We start from the raw sequence: 8,504 nt of genomic DNA, 5'->3' as shown, positions 1-8,504 counted from the left end.
TCTGTGTACCCGGCTCGGTCCCTCTTTGTGACACCTGCCCTGTCTCGGGGTTGACAAACCCTAATCCCTTAACGCATGTTTATTCCGCCACTTCGCGCCTGTGTGGCCATTTTACACTTTGCTGTTGTTATTGGTCTCGGCTCCGCCTCTGGTTACTCCGCCTGTGGATGAATCCTGTTGGATTCCTGCTGGTTTCTTATGGTGTAACAATGCTATTTCACTCCGTCAATTCGTTGCCGTGGCTATTGATGTATTTGCTTCAGGGTTTCTTGGTAAGTTATGGTTGTTCTCTGTGCATTCAACTGGTTCTTTCGACTGTGTGAGCGATTTTTGGTTCTGTGCTGGCTCAAGCTGTTTGTTATGGTCGTTTTGTTAACCTTGTGGTGAATGCTGGTGATGAATGGCTACGGTTTCTGCTCAGCTGTCGAATACTCTGTTGGAATGCTTCCCAACTCGGTTTCTCTCCGGCGCTCGGCTGTATAGAACAGGTAAGGACTTGTTTCGTGCTTTATGTCTTCTCCCACAGTTTATGCTGGAACTAACGTTCCGCAGCTCCTTTGTTTTCAGGGTTAGTGCTTGTCTCTGTTGGCCTGGGTCTCGGCTCCCTCCAGGTAAGGCTTCTCTGTCACTCTTATGCACAGTTTTTATTGTTCACTTGTGGTTTCGTGGTAAAACCCTCTCGTACAGGGTTGTTTCCCGTCTTCAAAACCCTGACCCTTCGCTTTGTCTGGTGTTGGCAGGTGTGGCCGGTTCCCATGGTTTCACAAGGGTTACAATCACGCCTTTCTTCGGGTAGCTCTGTCTCTGCTTTACTTCCTCGCAATGGCTCTTGGTTACATTTACTTGTTTGCTGTTTGTTCACTGTATCTTTGTCGTGTCTGTATGTATGTCGGGTTATCTCCAACCCGTGACCGTGGCTTGGGGTTTACTGTGAGCCCCTGTTGGCTCGGTTCATCGAACCCTCGTTGCACAGTTGGATAGATATTGTTTTATACAGGCATACAATGTAATAATTTTGTGGCATATGAACTCAATTTGTAAATGGTTTGGCTGCTTACCGGTTTCGACCGTAGTCTGTTTTCGTTCCACTGTGTTGGGTGTGCCTTTCGTCTGGTGCTCCCTCTTGTCTTAGCTAGTCAACGGACTCTTGGAATTGTAATAACTCTGTTGTTTTGATTTACCTGAAATGAATGGAAATTACAGTGGTATGCATATACATTGTATTACAGAGGACTTGAATCATATAGCGGTATATTTAATTTGTGCACAGTATTTTGATGAAGGAAAAAAATATATTGCTCTTATTCACTTTTCATATTCTGCTGCTGAACTGAACCCCTCTGGGTTGTTTTGTTTTCCCTTTTGTACAATAGGTTCTGCAGTTAGATAACTGCTTGGTAGTTACTACATTACAGTTGCTTGCAGTTAACAGTAACCTACGTGACTTGACTGTTGGTTAGTTTATCTGTTTTCTCTGTTCCACAAGGGGTGACTGTTTACATAGATTATGGACACTTAACTAACTCCTAACAATTCTAATTTAGGACCTGTTACTACAGTCCTTTAACAACTCTAGTTAAGACTTGTAACTACAATTAAAACAGAACAGAATAACTGGAAATTTAAGCTAATAGAACCAAGTGCTGTAGTTGACCTTGAGAGAACAAAATAAAATAAACAAAAAACATAAGCAAATTTGACAGACTTGCTGTCCAGTTGTCGAAATGTTCATCCTTCCCAATCTTCCTCAGAAACTTTCTCTGTCCCTTCTCGGTCTGCGCCCTGTCGACCAGATGCTCCTGCATCACTAGCCTTCCACCTAAAACTAAACATAGTGATTCCCTCTCCTTGTCCTCTCACAATATGTTTGGCATGGTCACTTTAGACCATGGAAATCTACCTTTGATATGTTCCATGATGATCCATCCTCTAAAGTCACCAAGTACATGACTATTCAAGAAGTGGGCATTGACATTGTTTTTCTTGTTATAATATCAAAATTTCAAGACAACTAGTATAATGAACAAACAAAGTGTCACACATTCTGATAAGATTAAAAGCTTGGAAAAGATCAAGGTTGACTTGGTTTAGTTTATTTCACAAGGAAAGGTTGCTCTCTTACCCTATTTTTTTCAAAAATATATATCCTAGGTAAACCCATAGGGAATTTTTCCTGATTTCGATTATGGTACCCAAACAAAATCAGATTTTGGTTAAGCTTGATGATTTTTCAATACAAGGCTCAAGGCCATTACAATAATATACTCGTTAACAACTCAACATGTTACCAAAAGGAATTGAACCTATCCATGGAGGATAACACTCCTTCTCACAACTATCCTTGTTAGACCTAATCAACTTGGTTTCCCCCTTACCTAACATCTAATTATCTTAAATTATTTATTCTTTCCTTGCATATTAATTTATTTAATCTTTCCCAACCTAAGGTACTTAAACCAGGGTTACTACATATATTTTATTTTATTAGAAATGATCATTTGACATATATTATGTTTTAGTTTTCTTGTTTGATTATATGTATGCTTTCTGCATGGATATGTTATAATGTACTTAACCATGAAATAGAACAACAAGAATACATTCAAAAAAATTAACACAAAAGGAAAAATACAACAAAAAATAATATTAAAATTGTAGAATATATCCCTTGTACTAAACCTCTCTAGTAGAGTGAGAAATGTTCACATGCTTATCGGGGGGGGCAACCTCCTATGATCACATATCCAAATTTAATAACAACAAATTCATAAAACATTTCATAGCCTTATAGATATATAAATGTATTCTTAGAGTCCTTATTTAATAGAGAGGTACTTGTTGACATTAAGTAACTGCCCACTAACTACATTATGGGATATATTTACAAAATATGACCTTATATATTAATTAACTAACTATTGAGTATACAAAGTAGGGAGGTTAGGGTAGGACTCTACCATGCCCTCATTGTTCAAAAGAAACATTGTCCTCAAGGTTAAAGGTGTGAAAAATACCATAAAATCCCTACGGGGTTCCTGAGTGGTTTCTTTAGGCTACATATGTTTCCGTTAGATCAAGTTTTGAAAGGTTAGACTAAACTAGGGTTTAACCCCACTACCTTCTTGCAAAAAGAAAAAAGAAACATTGGATGGATCTTGGAGTGGCTAGAAGAGCTAATATGTAGGCACTTGTCCAATGCATTAGAGGATCGAACAAGGTCCATAGAATTTCACCATGAGTTTTTGGAAATATTTATCTATGAGAGAGGTCTTCATATAAGGTTTTATGTGAAGAAACGTTAGATCCCCTTCTATAAAACAATGCTCAGTGTAATTTTGGTAAGCATGTTGGTTCAAGTGATTTCAAGTCGTCAACATATTGTCCTTAAGTGTGCAGAGGATGGCCTTTCTAGTGTGAAGCATGCAATCTACTACTTGAACCTTATATGTGCTTAGTAAATATGAAGGAATTAAAGGGGATTTTGGCCATATACCACTTCATATGGTGTTATTTTTGTAGCGCCATTTTAAGTGGTGTTATACCACCATTCCACAAGGGTTGGTCATTATGCCACTTAGTGATGCAGGTCTAAAGCAAAGTATATCAAATATGTTTCCAAGAAATTGTTGACCACTCCTATTTGACAATTAATTTGAGTATGATCAATTCATTATTAGTTGTGTACGATAAGCTCATGTTTAGTAGTGTACATGAGGCTACAAAAGTTTAGATGTAATTTTCATTCCTTTCTAAAAGAAAGAGTTCTTAACTTGTTCATATATTTTATAAAAGCTAGAGTAATCCACTAGGTTTCCTTGAATGTCTATCACAATTTGAATATTATGCACTTGATGCAGGAGCATCTGGACTTAGCCAGCAATGTGAAAGTTTGTTCACATGTTGTGGCTAAATAAGTTGAATTTCATTGACTTGAGTGGTCAAAAGTTAGTTTTTACTGAGAGGGTTGGAACTCTCAAGAAATGAGTTGTATTTCATTTATTGTAAAAGTATAAATTGTCTTATTTCAGATTCAAAGATAAGTTGTTAGCATATGTGTGTGATAGAGCTTGAAAATAGAGATTGACTGTTAGATAGTTTGAAAATAGAGATTGAGTTGTTAGGTGGGATTGGATTGATAAAAAGAAGAAGAATGTAATGCAAAAGGATTTTGGTAGAGATGAGAGAGGATTGAGGAAGCGAGAGTCGTGTGACAGAGTGAGGACTTCTAGAAATTCTCACTGCAGATCAACAGATTATGCAATATACTAAAGCAAAATACAAGATCTACTTCTACAACAAACTTTGCGGAAGCTTAATCGAATATGCGCAAGATCAAATAGAACACATATAACTAAGAATGAGAAATCAAACACACATGAACACAAAAGAATAACCCTAGGAAAGCCTCAGCCTAAAACCCCAATCTCTGTATTATCATACAAGTGGAAATATGTTCAGATTACAAAAAGAATCAGCTCACAAGCTATCCTGCTCTCTATGCAATCAAACAATACAGCTCACAAACTGAGTAGACACAAGATATGCCTTCCCTCAGCCCTCCAAGCCTCCTATTTCCTTGCGTAGTTTTTCTTGGGGTCCAATGATGCCACCTATGTGATTGGCCTCATCACACACTCACTAAACTGAAGAAGTAACTGCGCAATCTCCAAGGAATGAATTCCTTTTTCATGCAAGAGATATTCACAATGGAATATTCCCACAACTAATAGTACACTGTCCCTCCATCTGATCTCAACTAGGTCTCTGTCTGAACTAACATGCATGAGTTATTTATGAGAGAATATTCAGTTATCTGAAGTGCATCAGTTACATGCATGCATGCATTAACTAACTGAACTCGCAATTAATTCAACAAACTGTTTGAACTAATCTAACTGGACTTGACTCAGTTAACTGAGCCAACTAATTACAACTCAATATTACAACTCATCCTTATCTCTTTAATTGATGGATAAATTCCTCAATCAATGGAGAAATTGTTGCATGTCCCCACATAGACTTCATGTTTGATTTTATACAACTAATTAACTCAAAATGAATTAAGTAATTATTTTACAAATAGCTGCTAAGATCAAATTCGAATTTTACTTCTCTATTTTAGTTCAGGGACTAACTAAAATAGGAAGGTATCCCGAAATGCTATTTATAGCAGTGCTAAATTTAGCACTTCTATATTTAGCATTTCTTGTTTCTATTTTCAACACTCCCTTTCAACAAGAAAGGGATTATCAGTAACCCCAATCCTGTCTCTGTGGAACTCGAACTTGCATTTTGACAATGCCTTCATCAAAATATCTGCATCATGTTCCTCAGTCGAAACATACAACAACAACATGATCCTCTTGACCACACAGTCTCGAAGATGGTGATACCGGATATCAATGTGCTTGGACCTGTCATGAAAAACTAGATTCTCAGAGAGTTTGATACAACTCTGATTATCGCAGTAGATCACAATTGGATCCATCCTCTCACCAAACAATCCCACTAGAATCTTCTACATCCAAATGGCCTCACATGCAGCCTGACTAGCAGCCATGTATTCAGCCTATGCTGAGCTAAGTGCAACTAACCTCTGTTTCCTGTTGACCCAGGAAACTGCAGCTGAACCAAGGTTGAAGATTCCTCCAGAAGTGCTCTTCCGGTCTGATGGACTCCCTACCCAATCCGCATCTGTGAAGCCCTGAAGCTTCACTCCCTCTGTCCGTCTGTACCACAATCTAAACTGAGATGTGCCTCTGAGGTATCTCAGCACATGCTTCGCTGCCTTCCAAAACAACTTGGTAGGCTGAACCATAGCTTGACTCAGCTGGTTCACCACAAAGCATAAGTCAGGTCGTGTGTTCACCAGATACATAAGTGAACCCACCAGCTGCCGATAAACAGTAGCAGCTACTACCTCACCTGAAGTAGCATCCTCCTTCCTCTAGTTCCCAGCTAGAGGAGTCTGCATGCGCTTGCACTTCTCCATGTGAAAGTGCCTTAGTATCTCATTGGCATACTTGCCTTGAGACACAAATACTTCACCATCTTTCTTCCACACCTCCATACCTAGAAAGTAGTGCATAAGACCCATATCTTTCATTTCGAACTCTCTTGCAAGGTCCTCCTTGCAACAATGGATCAGCAGATCATCACCTGTCAAAATCAGATCATCGACATAAAGAAAAATGATCAATGGCTTACCTTCTACCATGATGTGGTAAAGGTTCACATCTGCTTCACTCTTGGTGAAGCCCAACTGGGTGAAATAGCTGTCGATCCTGGTGTACCAAGCATGGGGTGCTTGCTTCAGCCCATACAAATCCCTCTTGAGTCGGCACACATGCGACTCACGATCGAAGGTCTCGAAACCCTCTGGCTGATCAATGTACACCTCCTCCTCAACCTTTCCATTGAGAAATGTTGCCTTCACGTCCATCTGATGGATCTTCCAACCCATCTGAGTTGATAGTGCCAACATCGATCTGATAGATGAGTACCTTGCTACAGGAGCAAAGGTCTCATCGTAGTCGATCCCCTCTACCTGTGAGAAACCTTGGGAAACAAACCTTGCCTTATGTTTCTCAACATTGGCATCAACTGCCTGCTTTACCTTGTAAAGCCATCTAGAACTCACCACTAACTTGCCCTGAGGTCTTGGGACAACATCCCACACACTGTTCTGAATGATATAGTCGTACTCCTCTACCATTGCATCAACCTAGACTGGTTGTTGCACTTCCTCCTCGAATGAAGAAGGTTCAGACTCTACACACTCCCCAACCAGGGCCATGTACCCAGTGTACCGCTTGGGCGACCTCCTTTTTCTGTGCTAAGAAGATGGTTATCCCACATTCTCCCACGCATCCAACATCAACCTATCAACTTCCCTTGACAGTTTCCGCCCATCTCTGGAAGTCTCAGCATGAGTGGATGTCTCCATTGCTGGATCCTCTGCATGTGGATGCTCCACATCAATTTGAGGCTCCCCCTCCTTAGGAACTGAAGGTTCCTCCTCTGCATGCAACTTGAGCTCCCTCTCAAGTGATACTCGCATGGATTTCTGCTCATCGAACTTTAGATCCCTGTGTACCACTGTCCTCTGACTGGTAGGCAGGTACACCCAATAGTTGTGGGGTGTATCCGTGTACCCCACAAGTATTCCCAACTCAGTTATTGGATCTAGCTTCTTCCAGGCATCTTTGGTCACATGGCAGTAAACTGATGATCTAAAGATTCAAAAGTGACTCACATCTGGTCACTTCCCGGAAAAGGCCTCCATAGGTGTCTTCATTCCCAGTATATGGCGCGAGCTTCTATTATGCAAGTATACTGTTGTATTGCATGCCTCAGCCCACAAATGCAGTGGTAGGCTTTGGTCATGCAACATCGCTCGAGCTGCTCCCACAATCGATCTATTCTTCCTTTCGGCCACCCCATTCTTCTGTGGGTTATGGGGTGCCGTCAATTCCCGTTTAATTCCTTCTGCAGCGCAGAAGTCTTTAAACTGTTGGGAGACATACTCTCCACCATTATCGATATGCAAGGATTTTATTTTCTTTCTAGATTCTTTCTTTGCCAAGGCTTTAAAATCACAAAACCTCAAGAAGGTTTGATACTTCTTTTGCATAAAGTAGATACAGCATATACGAGAAAAATCATCAATAAAAATAACATAGTACCTTTGTTTAGCGGTAGAGGCTGTAGAGAAATGTCCATAAACATCTGAGTGAACTCGCTCCAGGATTGCTCCAACTCTACTGTCTTGATCTGGAAAGGAAGATTTCTCATACTTACCCAAGGTACAACCTTTGCATGTATTCGTTTGCTCCAGTTTTTCCTTGGGTAGTCCGATTGAAATCTGCTGCATGATCTTCAGGGCTCCTTGGTGCAAGTTGCCCAATCTTCTATGCCATAGCTCGCCAACATCTTGGCTCTGCACCATCTCAACTTTGGAACTCAATGCAGCACAGTCGTTTACCTCCAGCTTGTAGAGATTCTTTACTTGAATCCTGATTCGATTAGTATGTCAAGTACCAATATGCCTCAGGAATACCTTTCCTTTACTAAATACTACATCATAGCCTTTATCTTCTAGCATAGCGATAGACACGAGATTCTTCTTCAGAGCTGGTACATACTTTACATCAGTCAGGGTGAGGGGAGCTCCATGCTCCCTCTGAAACACAACCGTACCTTCACTTGAAACACGGTACTTTCCATCATCGCCCATCTCGATCCGCATCTGGAGATCCTTCTCCTCCAAGGTACAAAAAACATTATTGTCACCTAACATGTGGAATGAAGCTCCACTGTCCAGGTACCACACACATCCCACCATGGATGAAACCATGCATGCGATAAGAGAGAAATCCAACTCAAACTATGAGGCCAGTGCCTCACCATCAGAACCCTTCGAGGATCCCTTCTTGGATTTCTTCTATGGACAATTCGTAGCATAATGGCCCACTTCATGACAATGAAAGCATTGCACTTTCGAT

This window comes from Pinus tabuliformis, chromosome 2_2, assembly GCF_031772625.1.
Source record: "Pinus tabuliformis cultivar Carrire ecotype Pingquan chromosome 2_2, CPIR1, whole genome shotgun sequence".
Classification (NCBI taxonomy): domain Eukaryota; kingdom Viridiplantae; phylum Streptophyta; class Pinopsida; order Pinales; family Pinaceae; genus Pinus; species Pinus tabuliformis.
The sequence above is the reverse complement of the archived record's forward strand: the minus strand, read 5'-3'. Positions refer to the sequence as shown.